The 13019-nt window shown below is 46.7% G+C and overlaps 1 protein-coding gene across 4 annotated transcripts in view; it reads left to right on the top strand.

Moving 5' to 3' along the window:
- LOC133352670 (transcriptional-regulating factor 1-like) overlaps positions 1-13019 on the top strand; it is a 79780-nt gene that overhangs the window by 16365 nt on the left and 50396 nt on the right. The window contains exon 1 of one of the 4 annotated variants that reach the window (XM_061568455.1): positions 897-1391. The exons of the other annotated variants lie outside the window; for them this stretch is intronic. The gene's annotated coding sequence lies outside the window, so the exon portion shown is untranslated. Of the gene's footprint in view, positions 1-896; positions 1392-13019 lie in introns of those variants that run through there. 4 annotated transcript variants of the gene reach the window in all.

Below are 13019 nucleotides of genomic sequence, written 5' to 3'. Positions count from 1 at the left end.
GACACGTGCTGCCATGTGTGTGCATTCACGCTTGCGGAGTGACGCGTGTTCCTGCGGGCGACCACAGAGTGCTGGGCAATATCAACGACAATGCTGGAGAGGGAAGGTAGTGGTTTTTCTTTGGGGAGGGGGGGTATATAGGGGTCGATGTAAATGTGCTGTTGAATGTTGAGCTTCTTTCGCACCGTACGTAGCCAACCGTGCTCATGGGAGGTGCGGGGGGGGGGGACAATAAACTAAGCACAAAAAGCTATTCGTAAGAAATGAGTTTTAAATCTAGATGATTTAAAAGTGCATAGCTCCAGTGTGTTCCAGATGGCCGCAGAAGCACATCTGAACACGAATGATGCAGTGACTGTCTTTGTTCTCCTTTCAATGGAAACTCATGCTTCTTTCCTGGAGTCAGATTCACGTGTTGGTAGGCGAGCGTTCCTGTGAGTCTTTCTTTTAATTATCAGTGACAGCTTTAACGATGTCTTTGTCACCGACAATGGAGCAAATTGCCAAGCGGCTTAAGACGATGCATTTTCACCGAAGTGAATCCGGGCCCCATGTCGCTTACCGGTTGTCTCTCGTGCACGATGCTAATGATCGCACGATGCATTAGGATGCAAGTGGCCTGGCGGAGGGAAGCCGCCGCGGCTGACAGTCCCCATGATGTCATCGTGACATCATGCTCCCCTTCCAAATGGGGGGGGGGGGGCATGGAGAGGGCGGAGGGGGTGGTCCATTTGACCGGGAAACGAGAATGCGTGATGAGTTGTTAGGTGGCTTGCGTTGCAAAAGGAGGAGTGGCGGTGCTGGGGTAGGCCCCTTATTTGTTTTGCATTTTTTTGGAGCGGCTGGATGAGTGGGTGGGTGGGTTGGTTGCACCAGTTCTCTCAAGGCTTGTGAGTGCACGTAGTCAAATAGAACAGCTGCGGTAAAACAAAATGTTGTATCCTTTCTCGTCATGCAGCCACTATACTACAGCATGTGCGGATGAAACCCATTTCTTTGAAGGTGGTGATTAATCGCAGCGGCTACTTCACTGCCGTTTAGCGCAGGCTTGTGACTCGTGCAACCGCTCTGGCAAGGCATTTTAGTGCTTTACAGCTCCATTACGTATTGCCCCTTAAACTTCAGGGTTCAATGTTCGATAGTTTCGATGATGAAGATGCGGCGGTTCGGTCCACGTTTTGCAGCCCGTGACTTTGCCGAGCTCAGCGCGGGCACGGATGAGTGACGTGGGAAGTGAAGTCGGAGGAGAGCTGTGGCGTGACCTAGGCGTTGGCTGCACCTTCCTCCCTGCTGCGGTCTTGAGAAAAAAAAACCCGGGGTGGATTATTTGTGCTTCAAGCTTGAAAAGGAATGCGAGTCCTGCTGCATGCAGTTGCATTTCCCCCTTGCAGGTGAGACGGACAAGTGTTCACCCTGTGCTCGTTTAGTGTTTCGGATCATCATTGTGGTAGTTACTTGCCTTCAAATAGCATTTCACTATTCCAAACTATTTTAATCATCGCCTGGGTGAACGTACAGCAACGTTCAAACGTTCTTGCATAGCGGATTCTTGTTCTATCGAATGCAAAGGTGGTGCTCGTCTCCTGTTAACCCGGAGCGCACACACAGTCGCTCATTACTCAACCTCATCATCGTTGCCGAGTTGACCCTGCCCAGGATTTGAACTCCCAACTTTCCCCGTTTGCGAGCCACTGCGCCACCCTGTCGGGTAACCGTATGTACTCGCAATATTTCATCGCTGTTCACGCTATCGCGGTTGCCATTATTGTCTCATTTGTTGTGAGATGATTCTTAAAGATCATCGCTTATGTACTTTATATCCAGGAAAACCGCCATTTAAGTACACTGCATTGTTGTTTATTTCGCTCGGAGGGTTGTTAAAATCACGCTAAATGAAACAGAATTGATGCTATTACGGTGTAATTAATGCGTGTAATAATAAGTTGATGGGAAGCGTGTACGTGTCCAGTCTACAAGTGGATGAATGATCTTATGATCTTCCCTCGCCGCGTGGGTTATTTGACCATAATTCATGCTGGTGACTGCGGATTGGTGAAGGCAGGGAGCATATGCATGGGGGCATAGAAATACTGTATAACAATCGATTTTGCTGCATTGCACTATGCTCCCCCCCCCCATGGAGCCTATAACAACCTGTCTTATGCATGTTAATCACCCATCCAATCGCTATCTAGGGCCAGCCTTGCTTAGCTTACGAGGTTTGATGAGATGTTGGGCACATTCGGGGAGGGTCATGTGGCTAAATGCAACAGTTAGCAAACTCGCGTGGCGATTGCAAGATTCGGCCAAATTGAGTGTAAAACCCGACTTCGTTAAGTTTTGTGCAGTGTGCGTTTCTTGTGCAATCCCTTCACTGGTTGGCGAAGACCGGAAAACTCTCCAAACTCGAGATTCTGGTTTTGCCTCTCAATGGAGGCGACAGTATTCAAACGCACCGGGGGAGTCTCTCTCGCTGTGGCTGCTGTGACGCCGACATTGCAGCAATCGGTCGTCGGAGCTACTCGGACACTTCTTTTTACGCAAATGCAAATCACTCGGCCACCCCCACCCCCCCACCCACCCCCCCCAAGCTTCCTTGGGCTCGGCTCGGTTCGTATTTTTCGGCGTCTTAACTAATTTGTCGAACCGAAAGTGTCCCTATGAGTCGTAATTTCGGAAATGATTAACGTGGCAAAACCGTTCCTTGTGTTGAGCTGCGATAGCATTGCTCGCCTTGCCAATGCTGTGCACGTTGCACCAATTGTTGCACCACCACCACCACCGCTGCTACGCTGCTACCGCGTGCAGTCTCTCTAGAGGCCTTGCAGTACGTTCTGTGCATTAAACAATGTGAGAAGCTACTTATCCTCTCGGGAAGGTACAGGGCGAGATTTTGGATGGTTTGGAATCGTGTTGGAAAGAGACAAACAAGATGCAGTGATAAAAGGGCTATGGAGATGTCACTATTGAAGAGTAGAGGAGTTAAGAGCGAGACCCGAGGACGAGATGAAGGATGCAGTGAAACGGAGATGAGGACAGTGGATGTGATGGGTGGAAAAAAAAGACGCTAAATAGAGGCACGCGGAGGTAGGAAATCTGAGCAGCCGACCCGGTGCAAAACGAATGGGACTTTTGGCTGAAAAGAAGAAGTACAAATTTTAATTCAGTATGAGTTTGCGTCACCTTAAATGTACAAAAACAACCTGTGGCGGAGTTCTCGAGCCAGGGGAGGAAGTGAAGTCAATTTGAAAGGCATCTCATCCACAATGGATGTCCTGATAAGAGCATTTGTCACATGAAAATGCAACGAAAATTATGAATATTTTTTGGTCATTTGCTTAACTAAACAAAACATTTAATCAATTTAATATAATTGTATTTACTTTATGATTTTTTTACTCTGTTTATTTTTGTGTGTAATTAATAGTGACGAGCACCTCACAACACTTGATAGCCCAGTTTAACCGGTGCGTTTTTCCCAGATTCAAATCCAGGATCTCATCTCTAAACTCTGCCCCAATGTCGGCCCCTCTGATCGACCCTGCTTGCCTGCAGTGAGCTGCTCGGGCATTTGGTGTAGGGCTCACTGTTGCCTGATTGAAATGTAATAGATAAGCAGACCGCGTGTCTTCTTCTGAATTTTTCTGTCTACGTGGAAAATATGCAAGTATTTCTTTCACAACAGTCTTCTGGGAGTGCGTCCTTTCGGCAGCATTGATGGACTACAAGCAAGACTATGGACCGGTTTTGACATATAACGTCTCATCAGCAGTCAGGCTTGCTTGGATCAATGCAGGCGACCTGCGAGATGTTATAAACTACTAAACTACAAACAGTGTTTTATTTGTTGATATTTTTTACCAGGTAAGCCCCACTGAGCTATGTATCTCCTTTTAAAAGTGACCTGGCCACAAATAATAGCTCAACGAAGTGGCCCTTCACGTGCAAACGTATAGCAGCCAAATACTCTCAGCGCACGTTTCTAAATGATTGCCAATGGACCCTGTTTTAAAGATATGGGTCCTTGTTTTGCGTTGCACTCTGGACCCATATCGACAAGGACGCTGTTGATTTTTAAAAAAATATAGACTTGTTTGCACCCCTGCTTGCAGTGGGATTTAGTTTTGAGATAAAATCTAATCCCTGTGAAAAATGCAGCTTGTTTACGTTGGGTTATCTCACATTCCCTTTGTGTGCTGCTCATCGCCGGTAACATTTGTCGCAGCACCAGGTGGAATCTTTCTCCTCCATTCTTCGTGTATGAACTAATCAGATTGATTAAACCTCAACGATTTGCATGCACTTTCGCAAAGGCCAAGAGCATCCTAATTTACTGTGCACGTAAGGCCGCAGCTCTACAGTAATTGGAGAACGATTAGTCGGAGGAATTAAAAACAAAAATCCTCCCTTAAACTTGACCGCATGCGTTATCGCTTAACGTAAGTAACATCAGCAGCAGAGGCTCATTTCACTATGCAAATTAGGGTTTACAGTGTGTCCGCGGAGCACACAGAGCGCATACATATTGCGGCGTTTGCAGTGGGATGTATGCGTCATCATCCTTCAACCTCGCCCATTCACGGTTATTCATGTGTAAACCGGTAAAACAATTATGTCGCCCTTAAAGTTGGTGTGTAAAAAATATATTTCACTTCCGCCCTCTCGTTTGTGTATTATTGTAATCGATGCGTGCCTCTATTTGACCGTTTGAGGATCGGTTTGCTTTGAAATGGCTGCTGATGAAAATCTGCTCGCATCAGCTCGATGCAAAGTTCTCAGTTTTGAAAGGCGTCGTGCACTGACTTGTGAACAAGTTGCAAGTCAGTCTGGCTGCCCTGCACTGAAGGAAGTCAATTGCCTGAACCGTTGGACAACTGTGCATACTTGAGTCGTATACGGCAGTGCTAATGCCAAAGGTGGATAGTCCGTGGTTTCTGATTGCAAGTGGTTTTGCTCCGTGATGATACATTTAACCGTTTCTATGTATACCCTCTTCACTTGATAAACATAGCTATTCTGGTCAAGTACCATGCTTTTAGCATTTGGGGATTTTTCTGTTTGTCCCTAGTCATTCGGCCGGTTTCTAGTAGAAGTTTGTCAAAGGGCAAATCATAATTTTTTCGTTGAAAACTTCCTTCAATGGCAGACACACGTGAACGTGGAGGATGAAGCCCCCCCCCCAAAACGATCTCGTTGCCTTTGGCATCTTCTACGGACCCTATCTTACCTTGAATTTGAACATCTAATGTAGTCAAGGCGATTACCTGTTCAAACAAGCGGCGGGCGGCGCTCGTTTGCACCAAAGGCCCCTGAACTAGTGACGGATATATTTATAGGGTGGTTACTGCCACTCTACATCTGTACAGGGGGTCCTAATTGAGCCCGTAATAAATCTATGTCATGGTTTACGTTTCATTGACTGGATCAAGACAATGAACTTTCTGGACTACCGAACATAGTTTAACCACAGGTGGGCTGCCTGGTTTCAAATCCCTTTTTTCCAACGGTGCAGACCCGATGCTCTGTCATGGCCATTGTGAGTCACCTGAGCCACCCCGGTTGGATATTAATAAATACAAATTGTTACCTATTTGTTGAGGTGGAAATATGGAGCAATGTGAATACCATCGTGTTTTTGCATCATTACCATATTGTTTTTGTATCGTTTGAAAGACAATGCTACTTGATTCACAAGAGCAGGTCGTTGCATGTTTATGTCACAGCCGACAAGTGAACATTCCTTGCGCCCTGATCTTATAAAAAGTGACACACAGACTCGGCCAATGTCACTTGTAATCGTACTTGTGAATAAATTAAGGATGCCGGCACGCTGGATTGGGTGCGTTGGTCATGGTGGGCGGGGGGGGTTGACCATACTTCACCACGCAGCGCTAAAAGTCGAATGTGGGTGCTGGCACGCTTGGAGCTGGTGGCAAGCTCGCTTTGTGGACAGGCCTGCTCAGCTTGTGTTGAGCGTAGGCGCGGCAACTGTATGTCCCAGCCTCGCCAAGTTATCTATTGTGGTTGCATTCTTGCAAAGAGCGGGGCAGGGAGGGAGGGACGGAGAGAGAGAGAAAAACACCAGCTCACGTTAGTCCGGCTCGCAACTGAAAAAAAGTCTTCCGCCTTTGACTTCGTGCCGGCTGTGGCATGCGCAGAGCAGTGGCGCATCGTGGCTGCAGTGATTTTCCTGCAACCTCCAGGAATCGTAGCTTCAAACCCCAAAATGAGACTCGTGATTTAAAGGAACACACTGTTATTTTCCAGGGAAAGCCACACTGCGTACGAAGCCTATTTTTATTGTCTAGTACACATTTGATACCTCTTTAGCAGGAAAACAAGACTTTAAATGTCACTTTAAACTCATGGAGGGGCAAAACTAATTTCAGACAGCCAGGGTTTTGGTGTAAGACAAACACATTTTTTAAACATCTTATGGTGGGTTATGCTTGGGTATATTGAGTTTGGCACATTAAGCCCATTCGCCGATGAATGTGAAAACTAAATGACCCTATCCTCGGATACATAAACTGCTAAATCCGACCGGGCGGCGTCGGGGTCAAATGCTTAAGTTAAAATAAAAAGGTGCCGAGTTTAAATCTCGGTTGGGAGTCAACTCAGCCCATCGTTCCCTGTGGGGTCATTAGAAAGGTGGACAACTTTGTAGGAAAACCAACGTGGAATAAATATACAGCACTAGTTCATGGCTTCAAATTGAACACGACGAGTGCATGTCTCGTTGGAGAATGGAGTTTGACTTATTGACTTTGTAAATAGACTCTCGCTCTTGATTAAGCTGCACCTCTGACTTAAAAAGTATGGGGAGAATGCACTCAAAGTTGCAGCATTAGTGGTGTCCTCAAAAATGAGTAAAGAGATCAATCAGATGGGCCCATTACAGTTCTATGCCTCCTTCTATGCCTTTCAAAAAAATGCAAAAAATAGTTTTGTGACGCTTGCAGGAACTGCTGAGTTAAGTAACGACAACATTTAGACCGTGCAACTTTGAGTGGTGAGGCTGATTTGAATGGGTTGTGTGGGTGTTGGAAAACCCCCCTTAAAAGTCTGTCCATCCTTCCTTCCTGCCGATGGGGTCACTGCATTGGACCAAAATCACCACGTATTTTCACAAAAGAAGAAATATCCCCCTGTTAACCCTGAGAGACTTTTGGGGCAAGAGCTTTTAGTGAGCACCTGCTGAGAGCCGTATGGTACACAGTGTTGCGTCTAGAACAGGGGTCTGCAGCCTGCGGCTCCGAAGTCGCACGCGGCTCATTAAGGGACTGTTACGACTCTTCTTGTTATGTTGGTTGCTGACCCCTGAACGGGGAAGTCCAGTTTACCATGGAAGTCCAGTTGAGCATGGGCAGGGGTCGACACCCTGCGGCTCATTAAGGACTGTTTCGTGACGTTATTTATTACGGACCACATGCATTGTGGCTCTTTAAATGTTGAGTTTTTTTTATACCAAATTCGAACAAAAAAGTCTCTTCTTGTTACTTTGGTTTCTGACCCCTGGTCGAGAACCGTGCACACTCAGCCGCCTTTTGTCTCTTCCCACTGCCGATTATTGACGCAGAGCACCCGAGAGTAATGCGATTTTTGTCAGTGCCTGCGTGCTTCATAGCTGTGAAATTAGCATATTCCCTGCGGTATTGATTGCCGCTACACAGAGATAAGGAGCGCTAAGGTGGGAAAATGTCTCCTGGTAGGGTGTCCTTTGGCCGCGTGAAGGCTAATTGGTTTATTTGCTAATTGGACCTACGCAAGGCCCAAGCCAGTTTGGTGTGTAGGCGAGGTACGTGAGATGCCAGGTTAAAATGGAAAAATGCGATGTGTGCGCGTGACCATCAAATGAACTGCCGTTGCCATGCATTCATCATCATGCCGTCACCATGCGCATGTCCACGCACGTAACGCTTTTTCTGCGAGCAAGATCCAAATGACAGGCAGCATAAAATGTGACAAGACAGTGGCCAAGGGAAGCTAGGTTTGCATCATTTTTCTACTATTCCCCCCCAAACGAAACCGCCCACAGGGGAAATTGCGAGAGCCGCAGCCAGCTGTCCCGTGCTCGCGTGTGCGCGTGCGTGCGTACGTGCGTGCAAAATCATGCCTCTGCAGAGCTGTTGCGTGAGTGGAACAACAATAACCAGTCGGTACGTCAGACTTCATCCTGGGTCAAGGGCACACCTGTGTCGCAGTGTTCCCACCGGGCTAATCGTCGCTCATCAGCGTCTGCCGTGTAATGCCAGCAGAGACACCCAGACACCATTTCGTGGACGCTGCTCAGACCAGGAAAAGACGCAGGGATTTCAACAATCCTACTCTTTATGACTTCGCAAGCACCTGTTATTTGTGACTACAAAAAAAATTCGCCAACATGTCACCAGCTGACGATAAGGTGCCGGTTTTATTCCTTATTTTTTTTAACGGGGAGTTTTTTTTATTTGCCATCTCCCGTTGTCTGCTGCAGTCCGGGGCATCACTTGAGTGATCGATTTTTAAAAAAAATGTGTTTTTGTATTCACGATAAAAGCATGGAATCGTGCGTTTAAAAATCGTCTATTTACAGTTTAGGCAAACTTGTACATAAATGATATGCTATTTTACATGAAAGTAAGGGAGTGAACAAAACAGCAGACCAGACAGAAACAAGTCCGGAGAAGTCATGCTTACACATGTTACTTTCCGACATGCGTTTGTCTTTGAAAGTATTTTATTTCACAGTACAGACAAGCGATGGGTATCTGTCAGGGCAAACTGCATTTTGCATATTTGCAAATAGTTTATTTCTCAGTTTTTGGCAGTGCTTTAATCTCTTTCGCCAATTTTGAAGAGGGCAGGGCCCTAACAGCAGCACAACTTTACTCTGCAGGATTACTCATTGGAGCATCTTTATGTCCACCCATTAGAGACCGATGTACAAATCTAATCCATAAACTCTTTCAACCGTAGTTTTAAAGCATTAACAATGAGAAGACAAACAAGTGCGGATAAAACATAACTAAAATACATAATTGCTTCGTCGAATTGCGACCCAAAATGACGACACTTCGTGAAATCGCTGGAAGAGGAGGGGGGGGGGAATTGTTACACGGCTGGTACTGTGCGTTTGTGGAGACCTCCCTGGCACTGCCATTCCGTGGTAGGAGTCGGGCTCTTGTGGCTCCGCTGCAATGCGTCAACGCTGCGTTTGTGATGAGACTTAAGTCGCCAAAGCGTTGCACATTGCTGCACGTGCCCACGGGAAGGTTCTGGTCCCTTAAGCAAAATGCAGCATTACACAACCGTTCGCTCGTCCCCACGCTGGCTGGTAGACACACTCCGTGTGTTGTGGCTGCGTCATTTTTATTGTCGTGTACCGTGGGTTGGGGAGGACCCTGGCTGGCCGCCAGCATTAGCGATGTGATCCGGACCACTGTGTGCGTGTGCGCACGCACGTGTTAACAACATCTCGCTTCCATCTTTGTCATTAGCTTTGCCCTGTAACATAAAAACGCATAATTTTTTAGCATTAGCCACAATAATAATGAGGCCCCTTCAGAGCACATTGAAGTGTTGCTGCGATCAAACACGCCAGAGGCCGGGGGTGCGGTGCACATCTTTGTTGGTGGCATAGAGCCAGTGGTGGAAATTTCATATTTCTGTGATGGGAGCAAGTATATCCATAGCACAAGCACTTGTCTTCCCACCACGTGATGTTGACTTTATTGACCCTATAGATAGGTTACGGGGCAAGTGGACTTCCTCCCACGATTTTGACGCGTGCGGCTTTATGATCGTCGGTTCGAGTTCTGTAACCACAGTGCCGCATGGCCAGACTCGGTGTGCATAGGGAGGGCAAGTAGAAATAATACTTGGACCTATGAGCTGCAAGTCAAAACATTTAACTGGTCAAATATTAATTTACCTGGTATCCAACTATCAAGCAAAATATGCTGACAGCCCTCTCCTGTGAAGAATGGTCATTGCCCTAAATATTATGAATAAATAATAATGTTCATCTCGTTGTCAATCCACTGCTAGATGAACCCCCCTAATAATTGTATACATTTGTTTAATCTTGTAAGGCAGCATTGATGACATGTAGGTAGGTGTATTGTCTGTGTTTGTACATGACTGGTGGCACTATCTTGAGGTTTTCGTGGTTTTCAGAGCGAGATGGTTTTGTCATCACTTTTCTAAGACGTCGGGCAGGATGAATTTCTTATTGAGTGCCGAAAGCACACCGGTAAGATTGCAAATTAGCTATATTATAGCACCGTTGAGTTTGCATGCATAATATAATAAGAGATTGTGTTAAGTACTGCAATACAAATAATTATATAACTTTAGTGAAGGAAGGCCTGTCGTAAAAGTGAACAACAGGGTGTCCCTGTGCTGTTGGGTGGATTTTTCTTCATTGGTGGCGCTGAATCAGCGGTGTCAATTCCACGTTGCTATGCTCGGCGCTGTGTCTGCGTCGGACAACCGCTTCTGACTGGCGGAGGAATGCACTCTCCGTCGGAAGGTACGTTAGTCAGGGTGTTCTCAGCCCATAATCTTTCTACTACCAGTTGGAAGCTAACTGCTGTGGGCTATTCTATGGCAAAACTGACCACAACTATAGAAACGTAGCATTTCCGCACGGGCTCAGGGCAGCTGATGGTCATGGGCGCTCCCCGGTGCTCAATTTAAAGTGTGGATCCGGTTTTAAGATAATAGTGAAATAAACCTTTATTCATTCATGCTTAAGTTGGCCCTTTAAGGGGGAGGTTATACGAGGATATTTCACCAATTCCTTGAAGGGTTTTATTTTACTGTGAGGATAAAATTGGAATGCATTGAGACAACCCATCCAGATTAGGTGAAGACATCAAAACTCTGGTCTTCAACCACCTTGATGTTCAGAAACCTTGTTGCTCGACTGCACCCTTAATCACCTGCGACTCATTTTCAGCATGCATGCCTTTGTCGTTTTCCTACCGTATCCTACCCATATGCATTGCAGGCACATATTGCACCTTCCACACTCTGTGTGGCTAAACCAGCCGAGCGTTTAGTTTTAAATGCCATTGTTTGTCCAGTAAATTTTTTCAACCCTGTCTAATTATAGTGCTATAGAATGTCGGTGTGTCTAAGTGAGAGGTCACCAACAGGCAGTCCGGAAGTTCCGTCTCTTCTCTCTCTCCCCTCCTGGGTATCTCCCTCCGTGTTTATGTTTGTGCCTATATGTGTGTGTGCATGTGGGGAGTGGTAGTGTAGCGGTTAGCGCACCGCGCTACGAACCTGGCGACCCGAGTTCGAGTCCCGCTCACGACCAACACCATTGACGATTATCTGAACAGGTCCTGGGCCTCCCCTAGGTGGACTCGGCCTCAAATGTGTACGTGGTGCAGTGTGTAAACATTGCCACTTGGGAGACAAAGGCGGCCGGGCGTGGTGCTGGCACCCAATCCCTCGTTGCCATGTCGGCCTTCATAGGTGCTCGCTAACAGCGCTTGTCCCGGCAAGTCTGTTAAGGCTATACGGAAGATCTTTGTCTTTATTGTGCATCTGCGTTTCCATGGATATCTACGTGTGTGCGTGCCAGTGTGTGCGGAATGTAAATGGACAAGTGTGCATGTTTGGAAATGCATATACGCATGTGTGCTTTTTAATTTTATATGTGTTTTGCACTCATGTGTGTAAGTGCCCATGTGTGTATGTTTACATATCCGTGTGCGTGTGAGCACACGTAAGCAGTGGGTTGCCAAGTAGAATTCTGCAGTTTGAGAAATATTTGGTGCTAGAACAGAGCGAGGAATGGGAGAGAGGATGCGATGCATGGGGCGCCATGGAGGAGAGAGGTAAACTACCTCGCCTGGTATACAGTAGGTCATGGGTTCTATTCTGACCCTGACGCCTTTATATTTGGAGTTTGCACGTCTTTCTTTCTCCCCCCCCCCCCCCCCCCCATGGTCGGGTGGATTTTTCTCCGGGTCCTCCAGGTTTTCCTTTCACATTTATAAACATGCGTTTAGAATATTTGGTTGTGATGAATGTCCATGCGATAAGCCACTTTGTTGAGCTATCATTTGCAACTATGTAGATTCTGAAAAAGAGCAGTATAGCTTAGTGGGCCCTTACCTGGTAAAATAACCAAAACATTGTGTGTGCGTCATGGTGTCAGAGATCAGGCAACAAGGGGAGTGCGAAAAGGCAGATGGAGCTATCGATGTAAACATTTTCCCACTTAAACAGTTTTATTTATGTTCACATTTTGATTATTATTCCCTCCCCCCCTCCTAATAGAATCTTTAGTGGTAGAAAGAAAAAAAACCCCTCGAGAAATGAATCACTAAAAAGATTTCAAATTTTATCCTGCATCATTTGATGCATGCCCGACGAGTGCGAGAATTCATTTTAATTAACAAGTTGTTACATCCCTATTTAGAGCAGACTTCGAAGGTCACGTGTGAGCTGTGCAGCAGCTGCAGGATGTGGTGGAAGCCGGTGGGAGGGGTGTTGGTCAAGTGCGGTGGCATGAGCCGTGGTGACCTCTTGATCTTTGTTCTTCTGCCTTTTTGCCGGCCCTAAAGCGGGAATCAAACCTTTATGAAAAGCAGTTGAGCAGCTTTTGCTGCGGCTGACATTGTCACCCACCTGCCCCAAGAGGAGGGCGGGGGGGGGGTACCCTGTTGTTCCTGCTCGTCGGCCGTCGTGACTTTACCGCGCATAAATTCCGAGCTGCTCGTCTAAGATGCATCAGTCGTACAAATACCGTAATTACATAAGTGGGTTCTGGCTTTAGAATCCCTTGTAATGAAACCCCCTCCCCCTCCTCTGCCCTCATTCTGTGAGTAACCACGACTCCTTCACTGTCACACACGCACACGCGCGCGCCCGTGTGCCACTCGGGGCTTTTGAAAGTGGACACCAGAGCAGTGTGTCCGATTCGGTTGAGTGTATTTATTAATACGTGTGTTGGAGGCGAAGGTGGGTTGGGGTTAAGTTGTGTAATGCACACAGGGCGAATGGCACTGAAAAGAACAAGC

This window comes from Lethenteron reissneri, chromosome 41 (genome assembly GCF_015708825.2).
Source record: "Lethenteron reissneri isolate LAM-NWPU_2019-01 chromosome 41, ASM1570882v1, whole genome shotgun sequence".
Taxonomy (NCBI): domain Eukaryota; kingdom Metazoa; phylum Chordata; class Hyperoartia; order Petromyzontiformes; family Petromyzontidae; genus Lethenteron; species Lethenteron reissneri.
Note: the sequence above shows the minus strand (reverse complement) of the source record. Positions and strands in the feature narration are given on the sequence as shown.